Source organism: Rhipicephalus microplus, chromosome 1, assembly GCF_043290135.1.
Source record: "Rhipicephalus microplus isolate Deutch F79 chromosome 1, USDA_Rmic, whole genome shotgun sequence".
NCBI lineage: Eukaryota > Metazoa > Arthropoda > Arachnida > Ixodida > Ixodidae > Rhipicephalus > Rhipicephalus microplus.
The window spans coordinates 76,103,561-76,120,365 of NC_134700.1; the positions used below are offsets into that span (position 1 = coordinate 76,103,561).

General features: G+C 45.8%; 1 protein-coding gene across 5 annotated transcripts in view; it reads right to left on the reverse strand.

Moving 5' to 3' along the window:
* The window catches only part of LOC119178689 (monocarboxylate transporter 12-like), a 329,052-nt gene extending 326,600 nt beyond the window's left edge, over positions 1 to 2,452 (reverse strand). For 3 of the 5 annotated variants that reach the window (XM_075880600.1, XM_075880554.1, XM_075880635.1), the window contains exon 1: positions 2,076 to 2,449. The gene's annotated coding sequence lies outside the window, so the exon portion shown is untranslated. Of the gene's footprint in view, positions 1 to 2,075 lie in introns of all 5 variants that reach the window. The other 2 variants (XM_075880693.1, XM_075880754.1) reach the window with 1 other exon arrangement.
* Between the last annotated feature and the right edge of the window lie 14,353 nt (positions 2,453 to 16,805).

Below are 16,805 nucleotides of genomic sequence, written 5' to 3' on the forward strand. Positions count from 1 at the left end.
GCGTTGTGTTGAAGTTTCTTGACTGCGGCGTCGGCTTGCGTTTCTTCGTCGAAGTCGAAAAGGTGCTGGCCGCGGGCTGCCCCATACTCATCGCGAGAAAGAATTTCACTGGTGAAACAGCGGTAATAGTTGCGAAGTGCGTCCACACATCGGGTCTCTTTGGCGAACCGCATCAGATTTACATCAAGTGGAAGAGCCTGTCCAGCGAGGTTGATGTTGAAAAAGGCAGCTGCACATGTGTAGTGGGCCTCTCCGAATGGTGCAAGCATTTGTGCGCAACGCTGCTGCACTGCTACAGGCCAGGCCTTAACACTTCGTGAAGTAACTCTGCGCTGGATCTTGCGCTGCCCATTGCATGAATCCCTTAGTTGCCCCGTCAAAAGCTGAATACACATGCATTTTACTTCATTACAAAATGGAACTATATGCCAAGGTCAGCGTATTTTGAGAAGGCTAATAGTAATAAACAATTGTATCGGGCCAGTTGGTATGAATCCATCAAGCGCTAAAAATACACTCACGCGCACAACGCAATTATTTCCTTAAGTGCTTGCTTATATAAACGAAACTATACTCCGCGCATACAGAAGCCCGAATATTGACAAAAATGCACACTCGCTAAATACGAGTGTGCTCACCGGGAAGAATGAAGTCGTCACGAGCGAGTCGATCAAAACAACCACCTTCTTTCCTGTGCGCAAGTTTGTGATCAACGCCGTTTTCCGACGCGCGTCGTCACCATCCTTCGGGGAATTTATAGAACGATGCGTTCTTTTCACCGCGATCCCACGCATTGCGGCACGGCGAAAGTGAAAGAACTACGCGGCCGCTAAACAACGTGACATGTTAACGTATCTCCTTTCAAGGTAGACCCTGTTAGCGCTAGGCGAGGCCGCTAGATGGTGAGCGCTCAGTTGGCAACGCGAGTGGCCGCGCCTCTTGGTGCCCCCTGAAGAATGAGTCGCAGGCATCACTCGTGTGCCACGCGTATATAGTAAGTGAGAAAGTGACTTCTTTATTTGTATGTGTATTTCTCTCATGCTGTGCTTTTAAAACTGCCCCGCTGCGAACGGTGTTTTGGATGGGATTGCTTATTTTACCACGATAGCGATAAACCGCTCGCTTCGCTGAACTTCTGGCGGTGTTGTCTGCGTCGGTGTCATTGGTTGTCAGGGAAAAATAATCTTGGTCATGACCAAAAAGTCGAGAAAGATGCAAGTAAAATACAAAATTAAAATTTTTGGGTCCGCGTGAAGAGCGAACCCAGGCCGTTTGCGTGGCAAGCAGGTTTTCTACCAGACAACGACGCGTCTGCTTGGAAAAAGTAAAAATATTTCCTCTGCTTGGAAATGCAGTTAAAATAGCGTTCATACCTTACAAACACATGCGCCTTGTATAGAGGCTACGCAATACATATAATATCATATCAATATTGCTTATTATGAGCGCACATTGCCATCGAGCGTTAACGCATGTGATTATCATGACCACTTTGTGGTTCAAAGCCGACCACCAATTACAAAAGGCAAACACTTTACTGCGTGAATTTTCTCATGACCTTGTGATGAGGTGCATAGCAAGTAAGAAAAAAATTCACGGGCATAATTGCTCGTGTTTTAAAACTTGCTACCTATTACATAAAATGCAGGCATATTCGAAAGTTTCACTGACACAAGCCACTTGCAACTTTATCGATTACATTGTAGTAATCTACAATCTAAACTTTTTTAGATACATCTTTTAATGAACAGTACGCACAAAATGATTGAAGCACGCACTAGGGACAGGATATCGCTATCGGGCTCAACTCCTAAAGGCGAAGTTTAAGTATCCAGCACTTTTGGTAAAAGCAACCGTGAACACACAAAGTTGAATCCATTCTCCCTAGCTTTCACTTGATCGTATAGGGAATCGCGTGGGAAGTCAATGTAAACGTAAAATATCTTCATTAACAGCAAAGAGTGCTTCGTTTTTTGTAACAACGCCAATGTCCGAACTAGATGACTATGAACTCGTGCAAACGCCTCACGAGCTCACATCGGCACGCTCGCTTCGGCTTCAAACAAGACACTTACCAGTTTGTCAAGTGCGTCCTTATTCCATCATGTGTACAATAGAAGAGCGCACTTTCAGTGTCCGAAACTCGGAAAGCACGCGACTTCTCCAGCTCACAAATGAGACGTCTCACCCGACTGCGAATCGAGTCGGCAGCCGCAGCACAGTCCACTCAACGGATTCGAAGCAGCCACGCGAACGGCCTCCAGCAGACGACTCCTGGCAGCGTGCCGCCGATATGACTGGGAAGCGGCTGTCGCAAGCGGTGGCGACCGCAACAACGCGCAAGCCGCAACAAAACGCCTTCCACAGCCGAGTTCGCCGACGAGGCGTCGCTATCAGGTCAGACTGACAACAGAGATCGGCGGCTCCACTCGATTCCTTCGCGAGTGCCGCGGCAGTGTTTTCGAGAGAGGATAACATAAACGGCTAAGCGCTGATGCACAAAAGCATTCATTCGCGGGAGGCATCACGTGCCGCGCTGTGTTGGCACCGTTAGCCAACGTCGCTGATTCCCGGCATGTCGTCGCCAAGTCAGCGAAGATTATTCGAACAGCTCACTCTTGCGAGTGTCACGTACGGTTACGACGACTCTATCGTACTTTTCAGTTTGTACTGCAAGCTCAGCCACTCAACAGCTTATCCTGCTTTCAATGCGAGTGCATTCGGGCTCGATCGGTCCCGGGCTCTCACTTTTAATCGACTGAATAGCTTAATGCGTGCAAGCCAAATGATCTGAGACGCTGTACCAAGTAAAGGCAGTTGAGAAGAGGCGCGCGTGGCTCTTGTAAGAGTGTCGATTGTCGATGAGCCATATTTTCAACCAGCAGCAGGATTTGTAATGCTAGGGCGAACAACGGCTTGGTAATGAATAAAAAAAAGGAAGGTATTCCAGATCAAGTGCGCAATATGTCAGAGCGGAACAGGAAACGTGTGCTGTAACCACGCCACGGTGTGCGTGATTCTGATTTTCGCCACCTTTACTGAGAACTCAGACATCGTCCGCATTGACGGTAATGCAGACGAAGTTACTTCTTTTTAATGAACATCTTCCCGCCATATTTAGAATTTAACTTTCCACGAAATTTCTTGAACTTCAGTTAAACAGTACATAAACGGCAATTTTGTCCATTTCACGTGCCCTAAACCCTAAACCTATTTTACCTTTGTGCTTTTTCTTGCATCTCTTTCTCTCTCTCTCTATTTTTCTCGCTTCATCATTAGGATCTGATGATATGCTCATGCATAACGACCTGAACTTGTGTGAACGCTCATCATGCAAGGGGAACTTTTGAACACTGCATGCGGTAGATTCGCCGTGCCACATGTCACTTGCCTATGATCAGCCGTCAAAAGAACATTCGGCCTATGATAGGCCGTCAGCAGAACAGTTGATTTGTCTGAAGACAGGGCCGCCGGCACAGGACTGCTTTATGTTTAAGCAGGACCCTACGTATGTGCGACGAGGGCTACTCCGTGTGCATTGGGGCCTTAGAGCGCTTCTCTCTCCTGGCTTCCACGAAACATTTCTGCTGACGTTGCAGCTGTCACCTTCACTCTTCTCCTCCCCCTTTTTTTTTTGCCATCATATTTTTCAGCAATATGACTTCGCTCTTGGAGATTTAGTGTATAGTGAACTTTCGCTCACCTGAAAACGACATGTAGACACCAGGGTAATTTGCTGGAGTCCTGAGTATGTCCAGTCGGCCGTCTAGTTGGCTCTCTGTAGTTGTGGAAGAGTCGCAAACGTGAGGCGGTAAAAATTCTTGCAATTTCTTTTCAGAAAACATCGCTCGCACAATTATCTCATTGCTTAGATGCCTGCTTGACATGGGGCTTGTCCTCGCTACGCCTAACTCATTCGTTTTTAAAAAAGATAGCCTTTCTTGGGGACCTTCGACGGAAAACATTTGGTCTGTCTGTACAGTTGTCTGTTTGTCCGCCTTAACGATATCTTAAACGGCCAACCCCATCCGCAGCACCCACCAATATTGCTAAAGGTTTAGCGTTCATAGTTGTGCGATTGTCAATTGAAAAAGCAAATATGCACATATCTGAGGCGCCATAACAACATGTCTGTGTTTTGTATGTCTGCCTTCATACTAGAAGAGGCACACACAAGTAACTCTAAGGACTGTAGCGTTTACCGCGCTGAGCTGACAGTGCAACGCGACGCTCAGAAAGGTGTTTCCAACGCTTTGCTACGAATTCACGGTGGTGGCACCTGCCAGTCGCTTTGCGTTCTACACCTCATCACTTCCGAGACTGGCGCGCATCTTTCTCCACGGGCTGCACGCCTTCGATTTCGAAGATAAACTGCCAGCAGGCGCCTGTGTCTAACGAGCCTCGATGCGCTCGTTCGTCTCCGCTACACGCTCGTGGCACTCTAACGCAGCGCCTCCAGAATACCATTCACCGATTTTCTTGCGCAAAACATCAAATAAACGTTTTGTTCATTCTCTCCAGACGCAAGACTATCGCCTTTCAACAACATTTGCGGTGTAACATGCAGATTTGGAACCAATTTTTTAAACAAACAGCTTTTATGTAGTCATGTGGATTTCAGGAGCGTCTTTTGGATTGTACCCTACACAGTGAATGAAATGACGGACGACATGAACGTGCGAAATATAAAACTTGAGTCGGGCTGAACTACCATACGCCATCCAAATGATTGTAAATTGCGGAACCGCCTTTCCGAAATAACCGATCGATTGATTTCCATCGAATTTTATTACTTTAAGAATAAAAGTTGCAGCTTACTGGCCATTGGTATAATATTTCAATTTAAGGTCTTGATGTTTGAAAATAATTCTAGAGAAAAACGTTTTCGAGTTTGATAGAAATGAAGAACAAAATTTCCAAACCCGTAGCTTTTTAGCAGGATCATTTCATTTGGTTCTGCGAATCGCATCAATTTGGGACATAAAAGGCAGGCAAATCTGAGTTATCCGTTACCTTTTTTTCCCGATTTCGTTTGATCACAGCTTCCCTCCTCCTCCAGGCCCTGCCACAGAGGCTCTCAGGGTGAAAACACAATGCCACTACCTGGTCTTCAGGGTAGGGGGGGGGGGCGGGTTCAATCATTGCGCGAACGACCCTGCCTGCAGTTTTTCCACTAGGTTCAATTTATATATACGTTAATGATTTGGGAGGCAAGAATCCCAAATCGATTGAGGTTGTTTTACATGTACTATTAGGTACAGCTTACAGAGTTGTGTTATTGTTTTTCACTGTTTAGTTACAGAGTTCTCTCCTTATAGTATTGTTTGACATTTCATGAGTACTGACGTGTGCAGTAACATGCTTTGGCAGTTGCGCAGAACAAAAGGCATCCTTGGGCATTTTCACCCTATTCGTCTCGAGGAAGAAGTCTCGCGTCATAATCTCAATTCATGAAGTCATTACAGTGGCGGGTGTCTTTTAGAATCGTTCGAAAACGCCAGAGCCATATTTCCTACTTCGACCTCAACCTCGGTAAAAACAACATTCACGTAACCCTCTCAGCCAGCCATAACATTATATAAGTAGCTGTGTATGATTCGCACTATGTTTAAAGCCTCGTGAACACCATACGTGTTATTGCGATGGAAAGAAACGCGGACAATGCTAATACTGCATGCTGGGTCGTTTCGCATTTATTTTCAAGCGCCTATAGCCTGGAGGGCTATGGGAAAACTGATAGCCTCCTCAATAATAGAAATGAAAGGCCACGCTAGAATCTTTCCATTACCAGCAAGACGCGAACGCGATAAGAACAGCCCGGTGCGTTTTTGCGGTTTTGTTAATCCTCCCTCTACATGCTAGGGAGCATTGCCAATGTAGCATGAAGCTAGAAAGCAATGACACGCTTCTTTTGTGAGAAAGGTCGTGAGCTACACAACCACACAGCATTGGTAAGGCAACGTATGCATTTTTACATCCATCTGATTTAGAGATCACCCTTGTTTGGCACGCACCTTCCCAACTTGCCGTTTCAGAACGATGCCAGCCTACGACTACTTGGCTATCGTGCAACAGACTCAATATGAGCGCAGCGTTTTGCTTCATTATGCCTGAAATTACGTTCTTGTCAAGTAAGCTCATTCAGAGTTCAAAGGGAAATGCGCCCACACCTAATTAGAATTTCTCGTGCCTGAAAAAGGACTGTTGGTGATGATGATGATGCTTGGTGCTTTGTGGCACAAGGGCCATTTCATGGCCAAAGAGCACCAGTTCATGGGACAAGGGCTGTGAACAATGATTGCGATTAGCGGCTGTATAAGGGCCTTAAGACTCCTCGCCCTAAGACGAGTAAAAACAAATAAGTAATAAAATCATGACCATGCCGTGAAAAGTGTGTGGTGTTTTGTGGCGCAAGGGCCTTTTGATGACCAAATAGCGCCAGGTCATAAGACGAGATTTGAACAATGAATATTTTAGGTGGCTCTATAAGGGCCTTTAAACTTCTCGCGCTCAAATTGGTAAAACATTCAAGTAATAAAACAATGACAGTGACGTGAAATATATAGTAAAAATGGGTGACGAAAGGTTCTGATAAAAAAAAAGTATGCGTAAAGATACTTGACCCTAGCACAAGTGCCACACCAGCGCCTTTATTTCCAAGGGCCGCGAGTCAAGTGCTTTTCAATGTAGCCACCACAGCAGCAACCTCTCTTGAGAGGTCACGCTACGCCATGCCTGGGTATATGACATGGTAGAAGCGGACATCTCTTAAAAAAGGTAGCACCGATTTATGAGTGAACAGTGGTTCCCTACCGACGAACAATACAGGGTGTAAAGGTATATGTTGTCAGTAGGGTAATAGAAAGTGCTGCTTTCTTAGAGTTTCTAACTGTTTGCACTGGATGAACATGTGAAGAACTGTTAATGCTTCACCACATCCGCTACACAATGGTGGATCGCCACCGGACAAAAGATATCTGTGTGTCGTGTATGTGTGTCCTATCCTGAGCCTCGTTAGTATTACCTCTGTATGACGCGATTTCGACAATGGCAGCCAATGGCTAAGGTATGGCTTAATAATGTGTAGTTTGTTTTGTGTGTGTCTATCCCACTTGCTCTGCCAGTAGTCCCTGAGCATTCGTTTGAGAGACGGCTTCAGATAAAGGGCCGGGATTGATATGGGTGTAGTGGCAGTGCTTTCGTGGACAGATGCAGCAAGCTGATCTGCCATCATGTTGCCTTGAATCTCACGGTGCCCTGGCACCCAGCACAATACAACATGTTGTTTGAGTGTGTAGAGTGTGCATAAAATGGAGTAAAGTGAGACGAGGACGGGTTTTTTTTTTGTTTTCTAAGACTGTGCAGAGCGGATACCACACTTAGGGAGTCTGTATAAATTACTGCTTTTTGTATTTGTGATTGTTTGATGTGTTTAGCTCCCACAAGTATCGTGTAAGCTTCCGCTGTGAAGATACTTGTGCCTGGATGTAGAGGGCCAGCATCCGAAAAGGATGGGCCGACAGCAGCGTAGGGCACATGGAGTTAGACTTGGAGGCATCTGTAAAGAACTCAGGACGTGTGTACTTGTGTTGAAGTTCCAGGAAGTATGTTCGGATATGGGCAATGGGCGCGTGTTTTGTAATTTCTCGGAAAGGCACATTGCATTCTATAGTCTGCCACTGCCACGGTGGCGGGTATGCTGCAGGAGCCATCGAACTGTGGACAAGCGACACTTCAGTTTCCTCAGCTAGACCCTTCAGGCGAACTGAGAAGGGCTGCATCATCGAAGGCCTGCTTTGAAACAGAATGGAGCTCCACAAATCATTAATAGTGGAGTATGATGGGTGCCTCTTGTCTGATTTCACCTTAAGGAAGCATACAAAAGACATGTAAGTTCTCTGCAGATGAAGTGACCACTCATTTGACTCAACGTAGAGGCTTTCCACGAAGCTGCTGCGAAAAGCACCCGTAGAGAGGCAGATGCCGAAATGGTGCACAGGGTCCAGCATCTTCAAAGCACTTTGAGTCGCAGACTGATAAACAACGGCCCCATAGTCTGAGCGGATGCGAATGAGGTTTCTATACAAATTCATGAGAGATTGCCTGTCACTACCCCACGTAGTACGTGACAACACTTTTAAAACAATCATGGCTTTTAAACATTTTGTTTTTAAATACTTGATGTGCAGTACGAAGGTCAACTTGTTGTCCAAGATTAAGCCTAATAATTTATGCTCCGCATTAACAGACAGACGTTGACCATTCAGTTCAATGTCGGGTTCTGAGTGCATGCCTCTCTTTCGAGAGAACAAAACACACGTGCTTTTTTGTGGGTTCAGTCGGAATCGAAATTACTCCGCGCATTTGGAGACCTTGTTTAAACCTAGCTGAACCTGTTGCTCACACATTGCCAGGTTGCACGACTTAGAGCCAAGCTCGACGTCATCAAGATATGTACAATAAAAGATAATGTGGGGGGTGGACAGGTGCAAGGAATTAATTTGGTAATAAAAAGTGTACAACTAAGTACACCACTTTGCGGAATTCTCGTTTCTTGGACCAATGTTTGGGAGAGAATACTGCCCACACGGACACGGAATGTCCGATTGGACAAATAGGTTTTTATTATGGAAAGCATTCTACCGCACACACCCAATTGAGACAGGTCTCTTAATATCCCGAAACGCCATGTTGTGTCGTAAGCCTTCTCGATATCGAGAAACACTGAGAGGAAGTATTGTTTGTGGACAAAAGCGTCTCGGATCTGTGCCTCGATACGCATCAAATGGTCGGTGGTGGATCTACTCTCTCGAAACCAACACTGGAACTGGTCGAGCAGATTGTGTGTTTCAAGGAAATGTAAAAGTCGGCGGTTTATCATTTTTTCAAAAAGTTTACAAAGGCAGCTTGTAAGTGCAATGGGCCTATAACTCGAAACTGAGGAAGAGTCCTTGCCCTCTTTCATTATAGGACTAATTATAGCCTGTTTCCAGGAAATAGGTATAGCACCAGAAAACCAGACAGCAATGTACAAGAAGAGAAGGGTTTTTCGCGTTTCGATTTGTAGGTTTTTAAACATTTCGTATACCACACGATCAGAACCTGGGGCGGAATGACAGCAGGAGTTTAGTGATGTTTGGAGCTCAGCTAAGCGGAAAGCTTGGTTGTATGCTTCGTGATGCTGTGATGCTCGGGGTGGTCAATGTGCATGGTTGGTGCATGCAGTTATGTCAAAACCATAACGGCTTTTACATAGCACTAATGCCTTACCCGTGTCCTTATACCTAAGGACCGGGAGGCAAGTGCCTCGTTGTGAATTCCAGCTACAGCAAATGCCTCTCCGAAGAGGCTGTGCTACGAATCACATCAGTAAAGTTTTGCTAAGTCTAGCGGTAGTATAGTTTACTGTAATTAGACCTTGTTCAGAAGCTGTGCTTCATTGAAAAAGCTGATCACATCAGCTATGGGCATTAGGGCATGAGCGCCCAAGAGTAGCATTGGATGAAAGGAAATATTAACCTGTAAAACATACGGAAATGTTTTTATCTTAATGTTTCCATATGTCAGCAAGCTATTAAAATGTGCATTACAGTTAGTTGCTCCTGACACTTATCGCATATTGGAGCTTTTTCTCCTGCCAATAGATAGTTATGTGTGATGTGCGTATGATCTATTCGTAGTCGACATATAACTACTTCGATAAAACGTGCTTGATGAAGACAGGTCTTCCATTCACCAAGAACAGGTTTAATTAGGTGAAGTTTGTTGTTTTGTCGTGATTTCCATTCCTGCTGCCAGTGAAAGGTGGTGACCCGGAGAACAGCTTGAATTCCATCTTTGGCAGGTATGTTGGTTTTTGACTCGCACATCTCTTTTGCTGTTGCAGCTAGTTGGTCTGCCCTTTCATTCCCTGGGATACCGACATGACTCGGGACCCAACAGAGGCGTATGGTGTGGTCATCAAGTGTTTGAGATAGCAGATAGCATAGTTTATAATTGGCTTATACTGAGATTTACGATTGAGACTTTCCAGCGCGCTTAACGAGTCTGTAAATATTACAGCTTTTTTATATTTTGAGCTTTTAATGTATCGTACTGCCATCCATAATGCATAGCACTCAGCGGTGTAGATGGATACGAAGTGCGGTAGTCTAGTTATTTGATCGTGTGTTGCTCCTACCACGCTGCTTCAGACATAAGCAGATGTCTTCGAACCATCAGTGTAAAATTCTTCGTAAGTGTTGTACGTTTCTTGTAATGTAAGGAACTTGTCAAGTATATGTTTCTGTGGGGTGTTTTTTTTATATGTGTGAGTGAAAAATCCAATCCAAATTTCAATCCAATCCAAATTTGGAGAAGTCACTCCATGGGGCCAAACTGGGTGGCCTTCTGGCGATGGAGAGTGCTTCGTTAGGGACATTTAGGGCGTGATATTTTTCTTCAAATCTTAGTATTAGTGGCTTCATTGCGTTTGGCTTGTTGGCGTAGTGTTGTCTTAGGTCGCAGCATGTTACAATACTGTGGCATATATATGATCTGGTGAAGAACGAAAGGACATACGTGAGCATTAGTTGCGTTCTCCTATATTCCAAGAATGGTTCGTTACTTTCGGCGTAAAAACTCGAAATAGGTGAGGTTCGATAGGCACCTGTTGCGAGGCGTAACCCTTTGTTATGGACAGGGTCTAGGCACTTAGGGTACGAGTCTCTTGCTGAAACGTAGATTATACTACCGTAGTCTAATTTGCTGCATACTAAAGAGCGGCGGTAGATGAGCAGGAGGCGCTTACGGTCGAAACTCCAGTGCTTTCGGGACAAGACTTAGAGGACATTGAGGGCATTGTTGGATTTCACCTTAAGATTATTAATGTGTGGAAGAAACTTGAGCTTCTTATCAAATACGACCCCCAGAAACTTCTGTTCTTGTTTTATTGGCAATACTGTTTCACTTATTTTAAGTACGGGGTCTGGTTGTAAGCCCCGTTTCTGGGAGAACGCTACAGCGACCGTCTTTTCCTCAGGAAACCGGAAGCCATTTTTGTTAGCCCATTGTGTTAGCTTGTTTAATGCTATTTGAATCTGTCGCTCGCACGTCGCCATGTTAGATGACCGGCACGCTATTTGGAGATCATCCACATATAGCGAGTGCATAAGAGATAGTATGACCTGGTTCACAGAGTTCATTTTGACTACAAAGAGGGTTGTGCTTAAGACACAGCTATCGCCCTGAGGCACACCGTTCTCTTGAGTAAAAGTTTCTGAAAGTGTCGTACCTAAACGAGCCTGAAAAGTTCAGTTCGATAGGAAGTCGGACGAGCAGTTGAGCATCCTTCCGCGAATTCCAAGATCTGCCAGGTCTCGTAAGATTTCGTACTTCCACGTTGTGTCATATGTCTTTTCAAGATCGAAAAATACTGCTAAGCAGCGCTGCTTTTACAAGAAAGCTTCTCGTACCGTATGTTCAAGGCAAACGTGGTGATCGGTGGTGGATCATCCTTCTTGTAACCACATTGGTGGACATCTATCAAGTTATCGGTTTCTAGGATGTATGTTAGCCTAATATTAATAACGCTTTCAAAGGATTTCGCCATACAACTTGTGTGTGCTATGGGCCGGTAGCTTGTCGGTAATGTAGGATTTTTTCCGGCTTTGAGAAATGGAATTATAATGGCTTTTTCCCACTCTGTTGGCATTCTGTCAGTGACCCAAATAGCGTTAAAGAAGAGGAACAATGCCTTCATCGCTTCCTGGGACAAATTGGCGAGCATTTGGTAATGTATTTTGTCTGCGCCAGGTGCTGTTTTTTTACCTTGAGAAAGCACTCTGTTAATTTCCTGCAGGGTTAAGGGGGAGTTGTATGATCTGTCGTGATAACCTGTAATAGGGAAGCTTTTGTTTTTCTGTAGATTGTTTATGTTTTAGGAAAGCTGCCGAATAGTTTGCTGAGCTCGAAATAGCGCAAAAGTGCTGCGCTAGTAGGTCTGCCTGTTCGCCTAAAGTTGTCTGGATGCCAGGGGTTCAGAGAATGGGGATGGTATATGAACTGTAGTTGCCGTTCAACTTGTGCACCTGATCCTACATTCTTTTAGATGTGATGGAACTGTTAATGGATGAAATGTACTTTTTCCACGAGAGTTTTTCAGCCTGCCTGCGAATAAATCTTGCCTTTGCTCTCGCCTTTTTAAATGCTAGGAGGTTCTCTCCAGTAGGATATTTAGGAAAAACGCCCCACTTCTTGTGTTGCATTTTTTTAGCTTGTGTGCACTGTTTTGTCTACCAGGATTTAAGTTTTTTCTTCATAACGCCGGAGGATTGTGGTATAGTTTGTTCGGCTGCGGCGAGTATCCAGGCGGTGACTGTCTTGTTCATTTCCTCTATGCTTAGGCCAACAAGCATCTCTTTTTCTAGGGCAGCTTTTTCAGTGAACAGCGGCCAGTCTGCCACATGTAGTTTCCAACGCGCTGGTCGGGATGGAGTGATGGGGATTGATGATTGATTGATATATGGGGTTTAACGTCCCAAAACCACCATATGATTATGAGAGACGCCGTAGTGGAGGGCTCCGGAAATTTCGACCACCTGGGGTTCTTTAACGTGCACCCAAATCTGAGCACACGGGCCTACAACACTTCCGCCTCCATCGGAAATGCAGCCGCCGCAGCCGGGATTCGAACCCGCGACCTGCGGGTCAGCAGCCGAGTACCTTAGCCACTAGACCACCGCGGCGGGGCGGAGTGATGGGGAGGGTTAGTGTTAATTTTATGAGAGCAGGCATATGGTCACTGCCGTAAACATTATCTATCACGCTCCACTTTAGGTCGCAAAAGAGCGACGGTGAGCACAGCGCTACATCCAAGCAGCTAGTAGCTCCTGTGCTTTGGGAGCAGTAGGTGACGCTACCAGTATTTGAAAGACATACGTCATTGTTCAGAATAAAATCTTCGAGGGTTTGTCCTCTGGTGTCAGTTGTACTGCTTTCCCAAAGCATTCCATGCACGTTAAAATCCCCTGCAATAACAAATGGTTCAGGCAGTTGGTCCAAAATATGCTCTATATCTTTAGTTATAAAATGCGTGTGTGGGAGGATATAAATGGAACATATGGTGATAGTTTTGTGAGCTAAAATGGTGACGGCTACGGCATCAATGTGACTGTTGATGGTGATCTCTCTCACTGCGATACCACTTTTGACGACAATAGCCACGCCGCCGGACAACCGGCTAGCGTGGAGGCGATCACGCCGTACTACGGTAAAACCTCTGAGGAAGTTGGTGTGTTTTTCTCCCAGATTGGTCTCCTGTAAGCACATAGCCATTGAAGAGAGACTACTTAGCAAATCCTTTATCTCCTCTATGTTGGGAATTAGTCCTCTACAATTCCAATGGAGAAGACAAGCCATTTTGGGCAATGAACTTGAGAGGAAAAGTGGAGTTAGAATTGAGTTGTTGATGATGATGAGTATTTTTTAATGGCGCAAGAGCCAATTGATGGCCAAAGAGCGCCATTTCAATTGACTAAAGATATGAACAATGATATGATGCATGGCTGTAAAGGGGCGTTAAAATTCCTCGCTCTAACGCGGGTTAAAACATGGTGGTAATAAAATCATGACAGTGGCGTGACGTATGTGTAGTGATAGCGGATGGCAATATGTCATGATAATAAAACCATGATGAAGATGTAGTCACCGCAGCCACGACCACTCTATAGAGGTCGTGCTAAGGATGACCTCGAAATATCGGGTGAAAGCTATGCACATCTTTTAAAAACGTGAAAAGTGTTTGCAGTTTAAAAAGCGGATCCCTACGAATGAGCATCCCAGGGTGTAGAGGGAGCTGCTGTCGGTAGGGCAGTAAAAAGTGCTTTTTTTTAGAGCATCTAGCTCATTGCACTAGACGAGAATGTGGAGAACCGTAAGGGGCTATCCACATCTTTCACAATATGGTGGATCGCCGGTATACAGAAGAAATGAATGTGTGGAATGTGTATGTCCTGTTCTAAGCCTTGTTATTATTACTTCTGTGTGTCGTGATGTTGATAGTGGCGGCCAATAACCTAGTTGCAGCTTAATAGCATGGAGTTTATTATCTGTGTGTTTATCCCACATGCTCTGCCAATACCCCCTGAGCTTTCGTTCTAGAAAAGGTTTTAAGTCGAGTGCAGGGACTGACGTTGATGCATTAGGAGTAGTGTCATTGGCGCAAACAGCCAGATTGTTGGCCAAAACGTTCCCTTGTATCTCACGGTGCCCTGGAACCCAGCAGACAACGACATGCTGTTTTGATGTGCACAGTGTGCACAGAAGTGAGTAAAGTGACACCAGCACGGGGTTCTTGTGTTTTTTAGGAGTTTTCAGGGCTTTGACCACACTTAGAGAATCTGTGTATATTACCGCCTTTTGTAACTTTATCTGTTTGATGTGTTTTACGACCGCCAGTATTGCGTAAGCTTCTCCTGTGAAAATGCTTGCATCAGGATGAAGAATGCCGGCCTCGGAAAAGGATTGGCCTACCGCTGCATATTACACAGAAGTGATTGACTTTGACGCATCGGTAAAGAACTCAGGGCATGTGTATTCATGTTGTAGTTCTAGGAAGTATGTATGTATGTGTGAAAGTGGTGCATGCTTTGTGACTTCAACAAAAGAGACATCACAGTCTGTAAGCTGCCACTGCCACGGTGGCAGATATTTTTCAGGAGCCATCAAACTGTATTCAAGAAGAGGCACACCTGTTTCTTCGGCCAGGCCTCTTACAGGGAGCGCGTAGGGCTGCCTAAACGAAGGACGGTTCTCGAACAAGCCAGAACAAGACAAATAATTAATTGTTAAATGGCAAGGGTGTTTCTTGTCTGCCTTCACCTTCAAAAAGTACAAGAAGGACAGGAAACATCTTTGTAGGTGGAGCGACCATTCATCCGAATCCACGTACAGGCTCTCCACAGGGCTGGTACGGAAAGCACCCGTAGAGAGGCGATTGCCTAGATGGTGGACAGTGTTATGTTTTGCCGCTCATAAGTTGATCGTGCGGATGGGACAGCACCAGAAGCTACGTTATTCAAAGCTTCTTTCTCGGATCTCTCCCGGCAAGGTCGCAAATTGCTTCCTTTGAGCATGGGACGACAGCGCGGGAAGCTACGTTATACAAAGCTTCTTTCTCGACTCTCTCTCGGTTTGCCCGTGTAACTGTACACCACTTAACCTCTGGAATGCAAAATACGTCCGTCTCCTCCGCTGCCGGGGACAAACACACAATGTGAAACGAACCCGCTCTGCCAACCAGCTTGGAATGTTTGTGGTTTAGAGACAAGTCGCCGCTGCCGGGGGCAAACGCACAATGGGATTAAGCGACCCCGTCCTGCCTCTGCTGCCGGGCGCGAGCTCAGTGGGAGTAGGCGACACGCTCTGCCCTGGCGATCGGCTCAAAGTCGCAGCGATGCACGACCCGAGCACAAGGAAAACGGATAAAGTCAAAGGCCGCTTGCTACCTGCGGGGGCAATTACGTTCCGCGCGCAATCATTCAATTTCCGGCTTTGGAGGTTCGTCTCGGCTCGCTGGGTGAGGGAAAGGGCATGAATGTACCGGGTCTACAATGCCGATATCTCCCGAGCGTTAGAATTCCTGAGCACGTGGGAGGTGGAGAGAGAGAGACATAATGGGAAAGAGTACCTAAACGCCTGTTTAAACTGTAGAAGCGCTGCTGTCGAGAGTAAGGTCAGCCCAGTAGGGAGTGACTTAATCTTAGTGGAAACAGATTGGATGAGAGAATGTTGAGGCGGACCAGCAGTGGCCCCCTCCCCTTTTTCTTTGTTACCGCAAGATGCTTAAGACTGGAGGGAATCCGTTTCTCTTCAGTCGAGGCTGCAATCACTTAACTGATAGATCAGTACCCTTCCGTACGATGCAACTTTTGTCTGGGCCGTAACCACTTGGTGGTCGAACAGTGAGACTAAGTACGTTGTATGTAGTAACAGTGTTCTAGGCTCTAACTTAAGAAAGGTTAAGTAGAAGAGTAAGACGCTGTTGATGTCTGTGTTATCATGAGTGTGCTTCGGCAAGATGTACATATGACTGTAAATATTTCGCTGTAATATACCTTCAAGTTTTCATTACCTCCAACCTGCCTCCTGCTTCATCGACGCCGATCATCTCCTTGACGGGACTTCAATTCATATCAAGGAGATCAACGAACGAGAAGGAAAACTTAACTGGCGCAGTCGACAGGATCGGCGAGCTCTGCAGCACCATACACTGGACCAGCGCTAAGAGGACCGAGGGGCAAGGCATCCAACAGCCACCAGCGGCAAAGTGTTGACGCTCCCACAGCAGCCAACTCCGGCACCGTGGAGGAGATCCGGGAACGACAGTGCATACAGCAAAGGGTGAGCAGGATTTCTTGCGTGCTTCTCTAGTTGGCATAGCAGTTTATGTGTAGAGCACATGGTGAGAACACGCGGGGGTGCTAAAACAATGGAGTCTAATGAAGATGAGGGTACGAGTGCGGCAGATGTGAATCGGAGTCGAGAACCATCCAATGATGGTATTCAAAATTCTGATCAGTCAAATGAGGCGACAGTGCTTACTCAGAGGCAAGAATCGATGCAGCAGGCATCTCAGGTTTTGCCGAAATCAAGCGAAGCGAGAACGCTCGAGCTTGAAATTCAAAAACTCAATCTTCAGATTCAGTACGAAAATTTATTGCAAGCTAGAATGAACGCGGAACGTCTCAATGGCACGTTGTTCAACTCTGGGTCGGAGACGGGTAATCAGAGGCGCCGGGTTTTCAATTCTGTTCGGCAATGTGCAA